This window comes from Berghia stephanieae, chromosome 11, assembly GCF_034508935.2.
Source record: "Berghia stephanieae isolate SIO BIC M18660-M18661 chromosome 11, UCSD_Bste_1.3, whole genome shotgun sequence".
NCBI lineage: Eukaryota > Metazoa > Mollusca > Gastropoda > Nudibranchia > Aeolidiidae > Berghia > Berghia stephanieae.
This window is the reverse complement of record NC_088370.1, coordinates 1,073,708-1,091,207: the sequence shown is the minus strand read 5'-3', so window position 1 is coordinate 1,091,207 and position 17,500 is coordinate 1,073,708. Positions and strand designations below refer to the sequence as shown.

The 17,500-nt window shown below is 35.4% G+C and overlaps 1 protein-coding gene across 1 annotated transcript in view; it reads right to left on the bottom strand.

Moving 5' to 3' along the window:
- LOC144956725 (uncharacterized) overlaps positions 1 to 2,948 on the bottom strand; it is a 14,698-nt gene extending 11,750 nt beyond the window's left edge. The window contains exon 1 of the mRNA XM_078887401.1: positions 2,731 to 2,948. The gene's annotated coding sequence lies outside the window, so the exon portion shown is untranslated. The remainder of the gene's footprint in view (positions 1 to 2,730) is intronic.
- Positions 2,949 to 17,500: the final 14,552 nt, after the last annotated feature.

Here is a 17,500-nt window from a genome sequence, read left to right as displayed (position 1 = left end):
TTCCTCTTCTAATTACAAGCAGATAACATGAGTTATGCGGCTATGTGGTCTAGTGGTATGACACTCGCCCTCGAATAGGAAGGTCCTGGGTTCGATTTGTCCCTCTCAGAGCTGCGCATAGTTGAGTCTTGGGAAAAGTCTTTTAATTCTCACATTCTCTCATCGTACCCCGGTGTAAAATGAGTACCTGGCCGTTAACAACGTTGTATCTGTCGGAAATAATTGCAATATATTATATCGTCTAGCATGCGTCATGTCTCGTCCTACATGTTAAGTGTTACTGTTGGCTGGGGACCCCTTGTAAAGCGCTTTGAGCACGTTCAGTGGATATTGCGTGATATAAACGTTCGAGCTTGTTTTTGTATGAATTCTCCGCGCGCTTTGAAAAAAGATAAAACGTGTTTAACATTTTGACCAGAAAAATGGTCCTTCAAATATCGACCGATTAAAATGACCCTCCTCTTGTCAAAAACTCCCAAACCTGGGACTTTAATAAAGTGCTTCGAGGATGTCCAATGTTTCAGAGGTTTGTTTTCCAAGATGAGAGTCATTTTAATCGTTCGATATTTGAAGGACGGCTTGTCTGGCCTAAATTTTAAAACGTGTTTAATTTTTGTTTTTTGATTGTTGTTGATTTATTTTTTTTTTTTTTATTTTTTTTTTTTGGTGCAAGTTGAGTGGCAGGGAGGTAACTGTGTTATCTCTGGAATATAAATATAATAGGGGAGAGAAGTCATGACGTCACACATTCTACTCTTCGGTTCCAAACTCCTTTGAAGTGTGTATGTAACCAGTCCTTCGGAGGACTAATAATGAAGAGATCGCATACTGAATCATAAGGTGACATAACTATTTCATTCGCAGGATGTAGAGGCAGATTCTTAGGACTACGGGACGTAAAAGAGCGAGGATGGATGATCTTTATTGACGACCAGAATATATTATAATTTAGACTAGAAAACAAGACGCCATCACTCTGACACCAGAAGATCAATTACACAAGGCATGTAATCTGTCCTCTGGAAGAGTGGTTTTACACTTCCATTGAGATTGGAACCAGTTTTTTGACATAACACTTTTGTCCCCTAATATAGCAATGCATGACAAGCAACGTGCCTCGTTGTACATGTTAAATGTTAAAGCGGGCTCGGTATTCCTAAAAGATTGAACGAAGATGACGTCATTCAGGTCTTTGTTATTGTTTTTTTGGGGGTTTTTTGCCATCCACGTTTATGAGTAATTCTCACTAAACTGCATTATCCAGACTATAAAAGTTCATGGTTACACATAGTTTTGTGCGTTGATCGTTATACTTCCGGATGTCCGGATGGCAATGTTGTGGGCTTCTTAGCCAAGCGCATACTATCTATCAGGAAAACGCCTTGAGAACGTTTACACAGGAGGGGACATTGGTCTCTGTACGAAAGCTTGCCTGGTTGTTTCTTGTATTTGATTTATTTATATTTTTGTTATTTTTTTATTTTGTTTTGTTTCGGTTTTGGTTTGGTTTTTTTTATTTTTAATTTGTTTTGTTAGTTTTGTCTTCTTGTTTTGTACTTTTGTATTTATGTTTGTTTTGCTATGTTTTTGTTTTTGTTTTTTTTTTTTTATTTTGTTTTCTTCATTGTTTGTTTGTCTCTTGTTGTTTTATTATTGTTTGGGTTTTTTTGTGTTGCTATTGTTGTTTGTTGAGTTTTAGGGGGGGGGGGGGCAGAGGTTGTGGGGGACGTTGGGAGAGGGGGGGGGGAGTTGTTTGAGCTTGTTTTGTTTTCATATTTGTTTTGCCCTTTTTTGTTCTTTTTTTTTAAATTATATTTTGTTTTGTTTTGTTGTTTTGTTTGTTGTTGTTTTTTTTTGTTTTTTAAATATATTTGTTGTTGTTTCCAAAGACATGCTATGACTTTTGCAATCAAAAGTTCAGTAATAATATTGTTATGTACGTGCAAAGACTATAAGAGCCATTTAATGCTGCAAGTGTCAAAATATTATTCATACAAGTATTGGCTCAGCATGATAAATTAGATATTGTGATAGTAGTAATAATAATAATAATAATAATAATAATAATAATAATAATAATGTCAAACCAAGGCAAGGCTATAATTGAGTCCAGTTACCAGACCTACAACAATGTGTACGTGAGTCAGGTGAGTATAGATGGTGAAAATTGAATTTATAGCCTGAAATACGAGAATTCTTCGAACAGTTATTGTTTTGTAACATAATATAGATATATAATTTGTACTTTGCTAATGTTGGATTCACTGTTACAGACCTGTTATTTGGGTTTTATCTTTAATTTATAGCCTGGTTGAGATTTGCAGCCAAAATTACTTTTCTTTACCATTATAGGCTATTCAAAGGTCACTAGACTTGCTCAACCCTTATTTATGATATGATATGATATGATATGATAATAAAGTATGAATCAAAAACAAAAACTGTATATTCTATTCTTCCGTACTCAGATTTATTTTTTTTAATTAAAAACTTATTCAAATTTTTGACCAGAAAACAAGTCCTTCAAATATCGCGAGAGAAAACAACCCATCTCAACCGTGGGATTTCCTTGAAACTTCCGTGAAGTCCAAAGTTTGAAAGTTTTTGCCAAGATGAGAATCATTTTAATCGATCGATATTTGAAGGACGAGTTTTCTGACCCAAATTTTAAATACGTGTTTGTTTGTTGTTTTTTTTTTTTCTACAGTACGGCAGTATTATTATCATTACCTTTATAAAGAGCCCATAATATTATAGGTATACGAAATCACAGATGATATAAAGAACAATCCACAGTCACACAGACAGACACAAAGATGAACAGGTAGGTAGGTAGGTGGCCCTGGTGTATTGGGTACAACAGTCCCAGTGGTCATAGTAATAATATAGTAGTAGTAATAATTCTCTTAGCACAACTTGCGAAAATGGACTTGGCTTGTGGATTAGTGTGAACGCGAGGCCTGTGTCCATGTTTGCCAATTTAACGTTTTATGGCAAAACTACAAAAACTTGAGTTTGTTGTTTTGTTTGTTTGTTTGTTCTTTATTTATTTTTCCTTAGTCGCAAGCAATATTTCAGCATTTCCTTCTTTTTTTTCGAATCACATATTATTTCACTGATTTTATAAAACGATTTATTCTAATTCCAAAAAATTAGATACAAATTTTGACCCTTTAACTGTTTATACGAAGTTAAATTATTATCAAATAAGGACACTAATTCATGCCATATTGATAGAAAAATTAAGATTTACTTCCACTTCTATGTACATTTAAATTATAGCCAAAAAGATTTCGATTTTAGCAAAAAGAAAAAAAAGCCAGTCTTACCATTTGGCATTTTTCCTCTGACTTGTTTGGCTTGTTTTGTAAAATAAATCTGTCAGGCCTGCTTCGTTTCGTTCCGGACGCCCCTTTTTTTAAGGCTAATTTGTGACCTATCCCATCACACCAGTGTCATGTTGGAATGACTTAAAGGCTGACAATTACATTTTCATTCAACCCTCCCCTACCGTCGATAGGAAAATCAACACAGACGTTTCGATACATCCAGCATTTTTTACATTCAGATCTTTTTGGTCCGATATACTTCCGGATGGCAATGTTGTGAGTTTCTTAGCCAAGCGCACAGCATCTATAGATAGTTCGAAGTTGACGTAACTCATGGCTTTGTTGTTGTTTTTTGCCATCCGCGTTTATGAGTAATTCTCACTAAACTGTATTAACCAGACTATAAACGTTCATGGTTACACACAGTTTTGTGTGTTGGTCGTTAAAATTGAGCTTTTTAGAGCTTTATATAGCGCAATAGCCACAATATGCTCAAAGCGCTTTACAAGGGGTCCCTGGTCAACAGCAACATTTAACATGTAGGATAGGACATGACGCCTGTTAGGCGATATTACAATTTTTCGGACAAAGACAACGCTGTTAACGGCCAGGTACTCATTTTACACCTGAGTACGGTGAGAGAATGTGAGTAAAGAGCCTTTTCCAAGGACTCAATTATGCGCCGAGCGCGAGGCTCGAACCCAGGACCTTCCGATCCGAAAGCGAGTGTCATACCACTAGACCACATAGCCGCACAGTTAAACTTCCGGATGGTAATGTTGTGAGCTTCTAAGCCAAGCGCATACTATCTACAGAAGGAACGCGTCACTCAGCTCTTTGTTCTTGGTTTTAGCCAGCAATTTTTATGAGTTGGTCTCACTAAATACTTTCAATCAGACTATAGATAGTATGCGCTTGGCTAAGAAGCTCATAACATTGCCATCCGGAAGTATAACGGACCGACACACAAAACTGTGTGTATCCATGGACGTTTATAGTCGGGTTAATACAGTTCAGTGAGCATTACTCATAAACGCGGATGGCAAAAAACAATAACAAAGACCTGAGTGACGTCATCTTCGAACTATCTATAAACGTTCCTTGTTGTGTGTGTCGGTACGTTTTATGCGGCTGGCGGATATTGTAAGTTTATTGGCTAAGCCGACGTATACATATATACAGGTCTGACATCCAAACCCGCTTATGGGCCTAGTTTAACATTGTTGTAGTGTACAATATTTTGCGTCATTTTAAAAAAAATATTTCCATTACAAAATGAGCCCATAAGGAATTGGGTTATCTGACCTGCAAATAAGAGTACTTGGGCTAAGCTTATGTTATCTGTAACTAACAGAACGTTGTATTTTATTATAAAGATGGTTTCCTAAACACAATTTTACATATTGTTTTTGCTTTAAAGACAGAAATAAATAACAACGTGAAGTTGAATGTAAGCTTCAATTTAATTACAAAAACAGATCAAATGAACGTTTCGGGTTTCCCCTTTATCAACAAAACAGGATGATTGAAACACCACACCCGAGTATTCTTTAGAGATAGAGAAAATAAGAATCTTTTTTGTATTGAATAAATCTGACTTTTCTGGACAAATCATGAAAATGCTTGGTTAGTGGAGAGATAAAAGTTAAAAACGATATTATGTCACATGGGGTAGCGTTGTGTATTATAGATAGTATGCGCTTGGCTAAGAAGCTCACAACATTGCCATCCGGAAGTATAACGGACCAACACACAAAACTGTGTGTATCCACGAACGCTTATAGTCAGGTTAATACAGTTCAGTGAGCATTACTCATAAACGCGGATGGCAAAAAACAATAACAAAGACCTAAGTGACGTCATCTTCGAACTATCTATACTGAGCACAAATGGTTGTAGTACTTTGAACTGGGATAATTTCATAGTTGATACATTTGATGGTTTTAAGCTTTAAGCTTTAAATGTTCACTTTTGGACAACTAGATGACCCCGGCCGACGTGTACTTATTTCCAGGTCTGATAACCCCAATTATGGGAAGCAGAAGTCCTGACGTCACTGTTCCGGTTCAAAACTAACTGGAAGTGTGTAACAAGTCATCCGGACAATATATACACAGTGTATAGGATACATATTATTATTGAATCATTAGGTGGCATGACTATTTCAGTAGCATGGTGTAAAGGCAGATTCTTATGATAACAGGACGTAAAACAGCGAGGATGGATGATGTTTATTGACGACCAGCTTTCATTTATTCTAGAAAATATGATGCCCGCTCCCTATTTTCTCAATATGAGCTTGTATATAATAGGCGTCATTATTACAATTTGATTTTCTCTCGACAAAAACAACGTTGATAACAGTAAGATACTCATTCTACACCTGAGTACGCCGAGACCATGTGAATAAAGAGCCTATTCCAAATACTAAACTATGCGCCAATCAGGGCTGGACTCGAGCCCTAGACCTATCCGATCCGAAGGCGAGTGTCATACCACTAGACCACAAAGACATAGTTATAGCTTTATACGTTCACCTTTTGTCATCCAGTTGACCTCGGCACATTACCAGATAGGGGACACGAGTCACATTTATCATATTTTTTTCATCTGGTTTAAGTCCCAATGTGCTAACTAGACGTGTTGTGATCGGAGAACACATAAACACACACACATACACACACACACATACACACACACACGTATTGACACACCAATGTTAAAATACACAAACTTAAATATCACGCGCACATGGGATGATAATATAGAAGTAAAAAAAAAGGAAACCAACAAACACGTACATACTTAATGAGGCGTACATACATACATACATACATCCATACATACATACATCCATACGTTCATACAGACAGACATATATACACACATACAAACACACAAACAGGCACACATTGTTATGTTATGTACCATGGCTATAACGACGCACTTAGACTCTTTAAACTCAACAGGTATGAGAACATTAGGCGACCCCCCCCCCCTTTCCCCTTCTTTATTTTAAATTCCATGTGACACAAACAAACACACACACAAACCCACTCACATACTCAGACTACAGGTAGCAGCACAAACACTTGACATGATAAGGACATTATTTTTTCACCGACGGCCATGACGATGACAAAGTTAAAAAGCAAAAAACCAAACTGCCAGTTTATCGTACAGTGTTACTGCTACCCCCCCCCCCCCCCCCCCCACCCCCACCCCCACCCCCACTACGCCACCGTCACACATCCATAGCCCAAAACAGCCTACTTGAAATTTCAGAAATTCATAGTTCCCAAGGGAAAGAAGAAAAGTCACAATAAAAATAGCTTTACAAATTTATAATTTGCCCTTAGCATGATAAAAGAAAAGCTCCAATTCCTAAATATAGGTTCTCTGGAATGTCACTTTCCTTTTCTATGAGATTTATCGAGTCAAAGACAAGTTTGTCGCTCTGTAGTCGGAGCCAAAAATTCCTAATTTAACGAATTTTTAGTAGTACTAAACAGGTCTGCCATATTCCCCTTTCCAACTTGCACAGAGCACATGAATTAAGGTAAAAACATTCAACTATCCCTGCCTTTAATTGATACTTATTTATTGTGACTCATCGTTGAATGGACAAGACGAGCCTATCAGCTTTCATTGTGGCCTTGATTTAATATTGTTGTAGTGACAATACAATACCATTTTGTGTTGGTTTGAGTATTTCAAATATTATAATAACGAGTGGAAAAACCACATTATTCCCCAGGTGGTATTTATGAGTTTTCTCGCCTGTCTTTGCTTTTATCATCGCTATCCCCCGCTGATTCAAATGATTGTTTATATAAGATCTGCAAAGAGCATAAAGATGTGGTAGTCCTACCCATAACATGTTATTTGACCTTGGGAATCGCCATCTGGACACCCTGTTGCCAGATTCATTTCCGCGCACCTACAGACTTTATTACCGGATCGATTTTGATCATTGATGGCTCACAAGATTCGTCTTGATCTATGTTAATTTCCTAATTAAAATAGATGAGTGCCTGTTCGGAGCAGTCTTTTTTATAAAAAATAATATACGATTCTTGCCGGACGTGTTCCAAACAGCAGAACGACCTTACGAGTGGGCGTCGGGAACAAAATCGAATTCCATAACGCACGAGTGTAAGAAATAATTTATTCTAGTCTACCACTCAATCGATTCCTATTTCATCATCTTTGAGCAAAAGACATCTTTGAAAACATTCAAGATATTATCTATCTACTTTTTTTTAAAGAATCTGCTTTTTAGTGAAATTTACGCTTGATAAACTGACTTCACTTATTATTATAGTAAACATGATTGTCACTGAGACCGTCTGCTTTGGCACTGTGCTATAGATAGTTCGAAGATGACGTCACACATGTCTTTGTTATTGTTTTTTGCCATCCGCGTTTATGAGTAATGCTCACTGAACTGTATTAACCTGACTATAAACTATCATGGATACACACAGTTTTGTGTGTTGGTCCGTTACACTTCCGGATGGCATGTTATGAGCTTCTTAGCCAAGCGCATACTATCTATAGGGTGAGAGAATACTGTGCAACTGTTTGGATGAGAAGCTCACATGTAAACTGCATTGTCAAGCGACTAAGAGAATCAATGAGAATTATAACAGGATGTGTCGAGACAAGACGCTAATCAAAGGATACATGCAAGAATTGATGAAGCCACAGACAACATCCCCCAAAAATAAATAATAAAGGGAGCACCTTCAACAACACGACTTAACTCCAGAAGAAAGGTCTTCTCGATTTAAATCTGACTTCGCGAAGTCCCGGGTTTAAGAGGGTTTTTTTGCCAAGATGAGGGTCATTTAAATCGATGGATGTTTGAAGGACGAGTTTTCTGGCCAATTTTTTTTTAAATGGGTTTTTCCAGAGTACGAGAGAGAATGTATCACAGCACATCCTACATCGATCACTCATTCATTCATTAATTAGGACGAGAGATGGTTTCGTGACGTCACCAATTGGGTTTGATGGGATGATGGGATAGATTCAGGCTAACCAAGGCCGGTAACTCGTCAGTCACTTCATCCATCAATCACCGGGTAATTAATTATTATCCAACATCAACTACTACGTCAATACACTCCCCCCCCCCCTCTCTCTCTCTCTCTCTCTCTCTGCCCCTCTCTCTCTCTCTCTCTCTCTCTGCCTCTCTCTCTCTCACTCTCTCTCTATCTATCTATCTATCTCTCTTTCTCTCTGCCTCTCTCTCTCTATCTATCTATCTATCTAGCTATCTATCTACCTCTCTCTTTCTTTCTCTCTCTCTCTCTCTTCTCTCTCTCTCCCTCTCTCTGTCTCTCTCTCTCTTTCTCTCTCTCTCCCTCTCTCTTTCTCTCTCTCTCCCTCTCTCTCTCTCTCTCTCTCTCTCTCTATTTCTATCTATCTATCTATTTGTCTATCTGTCTCTATCTATCTACCTATCTCTCTCTCTCTCTCTCTCTCTCTCTCTCTCTCGCTCATCTCTGCTTCTCTCTTTCCTCTCTCGATCTCTTTCCCTTTATTATCTCTATCCAACCTCTCTCTCTATCTAAATCCCTCTCTCTTTCTCTCTTGCCATACTCTCTCTCTCCCTCTATCTCTCTCTATCCCTCTCTTTCCACACTCACACACACACACACACACACACACACACACACACAGACGTCAATAAATACTATGTCCCCGTCGGCGTTGAGCACATACCACATGTAAACCCTTCCCTAACTTTAAATCTATTGACATTTTATTGCAGAAATGAACGGGGGAAAACGTCATCGCCAGTGATTTACAAATAAAACGTGCACATCTTGTATTCAGTGACTGGGAAAAATAAATAAACATTAAAAAACAAAATCAAAAATTAAAAAATTGAGCTTTCATATAGAGCAAAATCCACTAAACGTGCTCAAAACGCTTTACAAGGAGTCCCTAACCAGCAGCAACGCGTAACATGTAGAATTTGAGCTTTAATATAGAGCATATCCACTAAACATGCTCAAAGCGCTTTACAAATGGACCCTGACCAACAGCAACAAGTAACATGTAGAACGAGACATGACGCCTGTTAGGCGATATTACAATTTTTATCCGACAGAGACAACGCTGTTAACGGTCAGGTACTCATTTTACACCTCCTGAGTACAGTGAGAGAATGTGAGTAAAAAGCCTTTTTTTCCCAGGACTCAACTATGCGCCGAACCCAGACCTTCCGATCCAAACATTGTATTGGGGAGGGGAACCCGATAGCTGAGTTGGAAGAGCTCTCGCTTCACTCGCAAAGAGACCAGGATCAATTCCGCGTGGAGTCGGATTATATTTCAGACAACCTCTGTCCACCCAGTAGTTATTGGGTAGTTGAGTCTGTTAGGCCTGGCGGAAAGTATTTTGGGATAGACTTATCGCGTCCTATCAAATGGGTAGCAAGTAATTGCAATAGAAACTGGAATAAGAAGGTAATAGGTTGGGGGGGGGGGGAGGTTTGGTTGTTTGTTTTGTTGTTTTTTTGTTTGTTTGTTTTTTGTTGTTGTTGTTGTTGGGTTGGGGTTGTTTTTTTTTGGAGGGGGGGGGGGGGGGTTATTTGGGTTTGTTTTTTTTAATTTGAAAGCATTGAACAAAACAAGAGGTCATTCGTTTTTACTTTATTTTATTGATCGCTTGTCTAAAATGGCACAGTTGAATGGGTTTACCTGGATTTCTGGAGAAAAAAAACATTCTAAAATAAAAAATAAAAAAACATTTATCTTTTAAAAATTACCTCAAAAAAAAGCAGCAAACATTTCTTTCAAAAAGATACCTCTAAAAATGAAAAAGTAAATAAATTATATTAAACTCAACTCTATCTGTGAAAATGTTTTGTCTTATATATATATATAGAATGCAAATTGTCACTCACATTTTTTGTGGCCGAGACGATTCGTTTCTGTGTTTCTTTACACGTCTTCAGTCGGCGTAATCCTTAGTAATGTCCGTAGAAAAGTTCGTACTCCAAGAGTAAGAACTTTTCTACGGACATTACTAAGGATTACGCCGACTGAAGACGTGTAAGACACAGAAACGAGCGTCTCGGCCACAAAAAATGTGAGTGAAAATTTGCATTCTATATTAGCTCTAACCATCATTATCGAGCACTTTCGTACCTTCGAGTACCCACCAACACTCATAAATATATATATATATATATATATATATATATATATATATATATATATATATATATATATATATAGTATATTTCTCTTCCAGGCATAAGCTACATTGTTTTGATGTTGGTGTGTATCCTGTTGCTTTAGATAAAATTTTCCATGAAATGTTGTGGTCTAGTTTGTTGTCTTTTAATTTCCAAATATGTTCGCTGAGTTTTGTGGATGTTTTTTTGTTAGTGTTTCTAAAAGTTGAGGTGTGGAGGTTGTATCTTGTTTTGAAATTATTTTCCGTTAGTCCTACATATTTTTCTTGCTTGTTTGTTTTAGTTTCGGTGACTGTGGCTTGGTAAATTAAACTTGATTCTAAACATTGTTTGTTTAACGGGCAATGTTCCTTATTTCTGCTGTTGCATTTTCTGGTGGGTGGGTTTTGCTCTTATGGGGATGATCTGTTTTAGCTTTCCGTGTGCTCGAGGTCATAGGTCAAATTGCAAAGTGTGCTCAAAATGACCCACATGGTGAAAAGTGTTCACAGTTTGAGATAAAATATCCAACGTCACAATTGGTCATTTTGCTCAGCATAATTCATGGATATGTTTACAACTTTCATAACAGACAAAGCAGCGTGTTTACATTTATTGAGATATTATGTCCATTCGTTGTACAGGAACGAATCATGTGATCGATGACCAGGTTGGACGAAAACATGAATACAGATCGCTCCCATTACGATTAAAATTTGTTTTTCGAGCAAGCAGGTCTGCTATAGATAGAATGAAATTGACGTCACTTTGGTCTTTGTTATTGGTTTTTGCCATCCACGTTTATGAGTAATACTCACTAAACGGTATCTATCATACAGACGATAAAAGTTCATGGATACACACAGTTTTGTGTGTTGGTCCGTTATACTTCCGGATGGCAATGCTGTGAACTTCTTAGCCAAGCGCATACTATCTATACGAGGAATTGACCACAAACTGACGTCAGCATGCAAGTCCTAGAATCAGGCTGATAAGGTTAACGAACGAAGGCTACGCACCAAGCAAGACATTAGTTGTATAGTAAAGTAAAGGGGGTAAAAATGACTCTTATTATAAAAGATATAAAACAAAGTAAACGACGTTTCGGTCCTTGGCCTTCTTCAGGTAAATAAGATAATGAAATGTGTATAGTTAAAACATTATAGGTTAAAAAGTGTGTTTGTGACTGTGTGTGTATGTGTGTGTATGTGTGTGTGTATGTGTGTGTGTGTATGTGTGTGTGAATCTCCGTCTCAAAGCGGTACTATGTCGGAGAGAAAGAGAGAGAGAGAGAGAGAGAGAGAGAGAAAGAGAGAGAGAGAGAGAGAGAGAGAAGATATATATATATATATATATATATAGAAAGAGAGAGAGAGAGAGAGAGAGAGAGAGAGAGAGAGAGAGAGAGAGAGGGAGAGAGAGAGGGGGGGTATTGAAAATGGAATTATATCTAGATAAAACTACGAAACAAGGGGATAGAGGCAGATTCGTCCCAACATAGTAGTACCGTTTACAGACGGTGGGTCACGAAATATATTAATGTTTAGAAGCTTAAGCAGTGAAATGTGTAAATATAATGTAAAATATATAAAGTAAATAATAAATAGATAGATATGTGTAGGTATATCATATGATGATCACATCAAAGCATTACACTTGTGGCATTTTTATCATGTCATAACGTAAACAAAAACAAATTATTAGATTGCATAGCAACATAAATATGATATTATATTATAAGTAAATATTCGATCTCTCTCTCTCTCTCTCTCTCTCTCTCTCTCTCTCTCTCTCTCTCTCTCTCTCTATCTCTCTCTCTCTGTCTCTCTCTCTCTATCTCTCTCTCTCTCTGTCTCTCGACACACACACACACACACACACACACACACACACATACAAAGTGTGTGAGCCCGCGCACACATGTGGGTGTGTGTATTTACGCATGTGTGTATACATATGTGTGTGTGTGTGCGTGTGTGTGCGCGTGCGCCGAGATTCTTTAAAAATTACAAATGCTTACCATATCATGAAACCAATGAATGAAAATAACTAACAAACCCAAGATATAGAATTAAGCAAAAGTTAAAACGTCTAAAAAATTATTTAAAAAATAAAGGCGTTTGTATGTTGGTGAAAACCAACGGTTGATATTATAACAAGACTGTGTTACACATGTCCACACCACGTAGACGAAAATATAAATACCCCCAAAAAAACAAACAACTTTCTTTTTAAATTTTAGCCTGAAAACTTTCACTCCAACTACCTATCCATTAAAATGACTCTCAGTTTGTCAAAATGTTCTAACCCTAAGACTTCCAAACAGTCGATGTCCTATTTTATAGAAGTCTTTAAGTAAAAGTAAAGTGGTCCTTCAGAGCCATTGGGCTCATGGAGCCGGAGTTTATTCCGGTTTCTATAGCGTAAAACGGTGTCAATAGGAATTGTTTGCTATCTTTTGGATAGGGCACTAGTCTGTCGCAAAGTACTTTCCGCCAATAAAACAGACTCAGCTACCCATTCACTGCTGGGTGGGCAGAGGGGTCAGAAAAAGATCTCGACTGCATCCGGGATCAATCTTGGTCCCTTTGATTGTGAAGCGAGTGCTCTATCAACTGAGCTATAGGGACGCCCCTCATGTTTAAAAAGTTGAGGGTCACTTTAAACCAACGGTATTTGAAGTATGTACTTATTTTCTGGCCAAAGTAGACAAACAAAGTTGGCATTTTATGATCATAAATAACATTCATTATTACTACCTAGGACTGGTTTAATGACAAAAGCAGCAGAAGATTTGGTGTGTATGGAGAAACAAAAACGAGCCCAAATTATGATACTAATTAATTTTGATTATATATATAACACTTACATACATTATATTATATATATAACACACACATACATACATCAAGGAAGGAACGATGGGCTCGTTCTACACTAGTAAAATTATTCTTAGCTCCCGGGTCGTGACCTGCTGGGGTTGGCTGGGCGATTACAAATATTATATTTCGATACGTGTAATGAATTAATAAATGTATAATGAGGAAAGAACAAGTAGGTAGATAATACTTTTCAAAACTTGCAATATGAAATGATGTAATACGTGACAATATGGAGGTAGCATCAAAATATTTTCTTGTAACAACAAAAACTGATACGAATGTATCTCATTGTCTCATTGTCTCATTGTCTCATTGTCTAACTAACAAAAACGATTGAGCTGGAGTTAGAACATGGGGAAAAAAAAACAAAAACAAACAAACAATTATTTATCCCATTCTAGGACAAAGGACAGACAACTGCATAGAAAATGTGTCCCGTCCACTCAGAACGGTATGATGAATCGGCCCCAAAAAAGGGTAATTTAGAAGTAAAATGATGAACAATTTAAAAATTTCAATTTTTGTAATCTAAGAAATTGTATTTATATTTATTCCCCGGATAACGAATGGAAATAATAATAATAATAATAATAATAATAATAATAATAATAATAATAATAATAATAATAATAATAATAATAATAATAATAATAATAATAATAATAATAATAATAATAATAATAATAATAATAATAATAATAATAATAATAATAATAATAATAATAATAATAATAATAATAATAATAAATGTAATGATAGAAACAGAAGAAACCAACTGACCAGTCTATTAATTATATCATGTAACGTCATTGTCAGCAACAAGGATGTAATTCATGAAAGTTGAATAAAATAGGATTGAGCCAAAGTTGAAACAGGAAAGATGACATTAGTTGTCTGAAAAAGGTAGTCATGCTGTACGTTGACTTCAAACATCCATTCATTAACTCCCTCCCCCCTAACAACCATTTTCAAGATTTTCCCGAAAGAAAACGTCATACCCATCCTTCATAAAAATTGATCGAACTCTAACTCGAAATGAATGAGTACCTACATACTAATATTATACATGATTTTGTTCGCAAAACAAGTTGTACAAGACAACATCAAGTTTCCTTCTTCTTCTTCTTCGCTTTCGCTCATATGGTACGTCTTAGTCTGCACCATATTATGTGTTGCTTTCCTCTGGATATTATTATTATAATTATTATTATTATCTTTCTCTAGGCACCCAAGGAGATCCTCTAGGCACCCAAGGAGATCCTCTAGGCACCCAAGGAGATCGAGTATTTATGACTATAAAAAATATTTCTTCCTATAATTTTGTGATGTATCTCCAAAAGACATGTGAATGAGAAAACTGTTGGTTGTTTCGTAGCGAATGTGTCGAATTTCCTCAGTTAGTATGGAAAGGGTTAAAATGACATCAACTTCTTAAAAAGTCTTATTTAAACTTTAAAAATTCAAGCTGTTTTAGATTTATAAATTTCATACAGGTGACATTTGAAACATTTTAACACGTCGATACCTTAAAAAGGTAATAAATATTCTATCAAAAATGTTAAGAAATGTCTTTTGTAAATGTCTGGTGGTTTTATATGACTTGTCCTTATTAACCCCTGAGGCATTCAATTACAACGTCATCCTTATTTGAATTTTATACAGGCTAAATAATAAATAACTACACACTGGTTCAGCACGGATGATTTTAACTGTAGATACAAGGAAAATTATATGTGTGACATACAAACAAATGTTGGGAATGGAATTTGTACACACCCGATACATTTCAAAAAATGCGTTGTCAAATAGGATTTTTTTTTTAAAGTGAAACAAATTGAGCAAAAATAATCATTGAGAAAAAAAACAACAACAACAAAAATTGAGCATTTATAGAGCACATAATTTCCCAAAAAAGCGATGAATGAATTTTTGTCTTAACTCCTACAAATATGTGGTCAATGTCTCAAAACAGTTTTATGTCAGACTGAACTTTATGAATGGTTGTCGGATCAAACCTCTGAAGTCTCAATTTTCACGATAGACGGAACAAACCTCTGAAGTCTCAATGTTCACGATAGACGGAACAAACCTCTGAAGTCTCAATGTTCACGATAGACGGAACAAACCTCTGAAGTCTCAATGTTCACGATAGGCGGAACAAAACTCTGAAGTCTCAATTTTCACGATAGACGGAACAAACCTCTGAAGTCTCAATGTTCACGATAGGCGGATCAAACCTCTGAAGTCTCAATGTTCACGATAGACGGAACAAACCTCTGAAGTCTCAATTTTCACGATAGGCGGAACAAAACTCTGAAGTCTCAATGTTCACGATAGACGGAACAAACCTCTGAAGTCTCAATTTTCACGATAGGCGGAACAAAACTCTGAAGTCTCAATGTTCACGATAGACGGAACAAACCTCTGAAGTCTCAATGTTCACGATAGACGGAACAAAACTCTGAAGTCTCAATTTTCACGATAGACGGAACAAACCTCTGAAGTCTCAATGTTCACGATAGACGGAACAAACCTCTGAAGTCTCAATTTTCACGATAGGCGGAACAAACCTCTGAAGTCTACATATAAGAATTTGGCGCACCGTGTTTTATTTAATTTCGGGCGGATCAGACGACTGATGACATCACATTAAATAAAACACGGTGCGAAAAGCTCGTATATTATTATTATTATTATTATTATTATTATTATTATTATTATTATTATTATTATTATTATTATTATTATAATTATTATTATTATTATAATTATTATTATTATTATTATTATTATTATTATTATTATTATTATTATTATTATTATTATTATTATTATTATTATTATTATTATTATTATTATCGTATATTATATTAGACATCAGAGTTGGATCCGCCGACCATCGACATTCTGAAAATTGGACTTTCTGTCAAAATCATCAACTTCAACTTCAAGCATACAAGTCACAACTCCTTGCAGCCCATGATAATCATGACCGTGAGTGTGAGAGTGGTGAGGACAAACAGGAAATGCCCAAACCTTCATTTTCATCTTATCTATTATTCCGTCAAATTCCATCTGCTCGCTTCGCTCACACCCCCATTCCATAGCTATTTAAATCATATAAATATGTGCTAACATCCTTTTCACAAATGCATTTCTTTTTCTTTTATTTTTTTTTCAACCTCAGGCATGGGAGACACCCAATGTTTGTCGTTGCTTTGCCAATTTAGATGTATGTCCGTCTTTTAAATACGACAATAAACAGGTATAGGGATATTGACCTTAAAAAAAAATATTTGATATTGATCATAATATTAGTAGTAATAATAATAATAATAATAATAATAATAATAATAATAATAATAATAATAATAATAATAATAATAATAATAATAATAATATTAATAATAATAATAATATTAATAATAATAATAATAATAATAATAATAATAATAATGATGATGATGATGATGATGATGATGATGATGATGATGATGATGATGATGATGATGATGATGATGATGATGATGATAATAATAATAATAATAATAATAATAATATAGTAATAATAATAATAATAATAATAATAATAATAATAATAATAATAATAATAATAATAATAATAATAATAATAATAATAGTAATAATAATAATAAATAATAATAATAATAATAATAATAATAATAATAATAATAATAATAATAATAATAATAATAATAATAATAATATATATATAGGATTGCCAATTGGTGAGCAAACTCGGGACCTATTTTCAAGGTCAAGTTGAGTTCGATGCGAGCCCTGTACACTTCCTAAAATAAATAAGTAATGAGATAAATAAGAAATGCGATATAAATATGTGCTAACATCCTTTTCACAAATGCATTTCTATAAACATATTTTTATATCGATTATCAAAAAAACGTTGTATAAGTATATCTATAATTTCATGGCAAGCCCTTTGATAAATAAATGCAGGCAATACTTTCAAACTTCGAAAATTGACATGTGAAATAAATAATAAGCATAAACATATTTATGTAAAATGCCCATTTTTAAATTATCTTTCTATATTCATAAATAATATTTTAAATTTT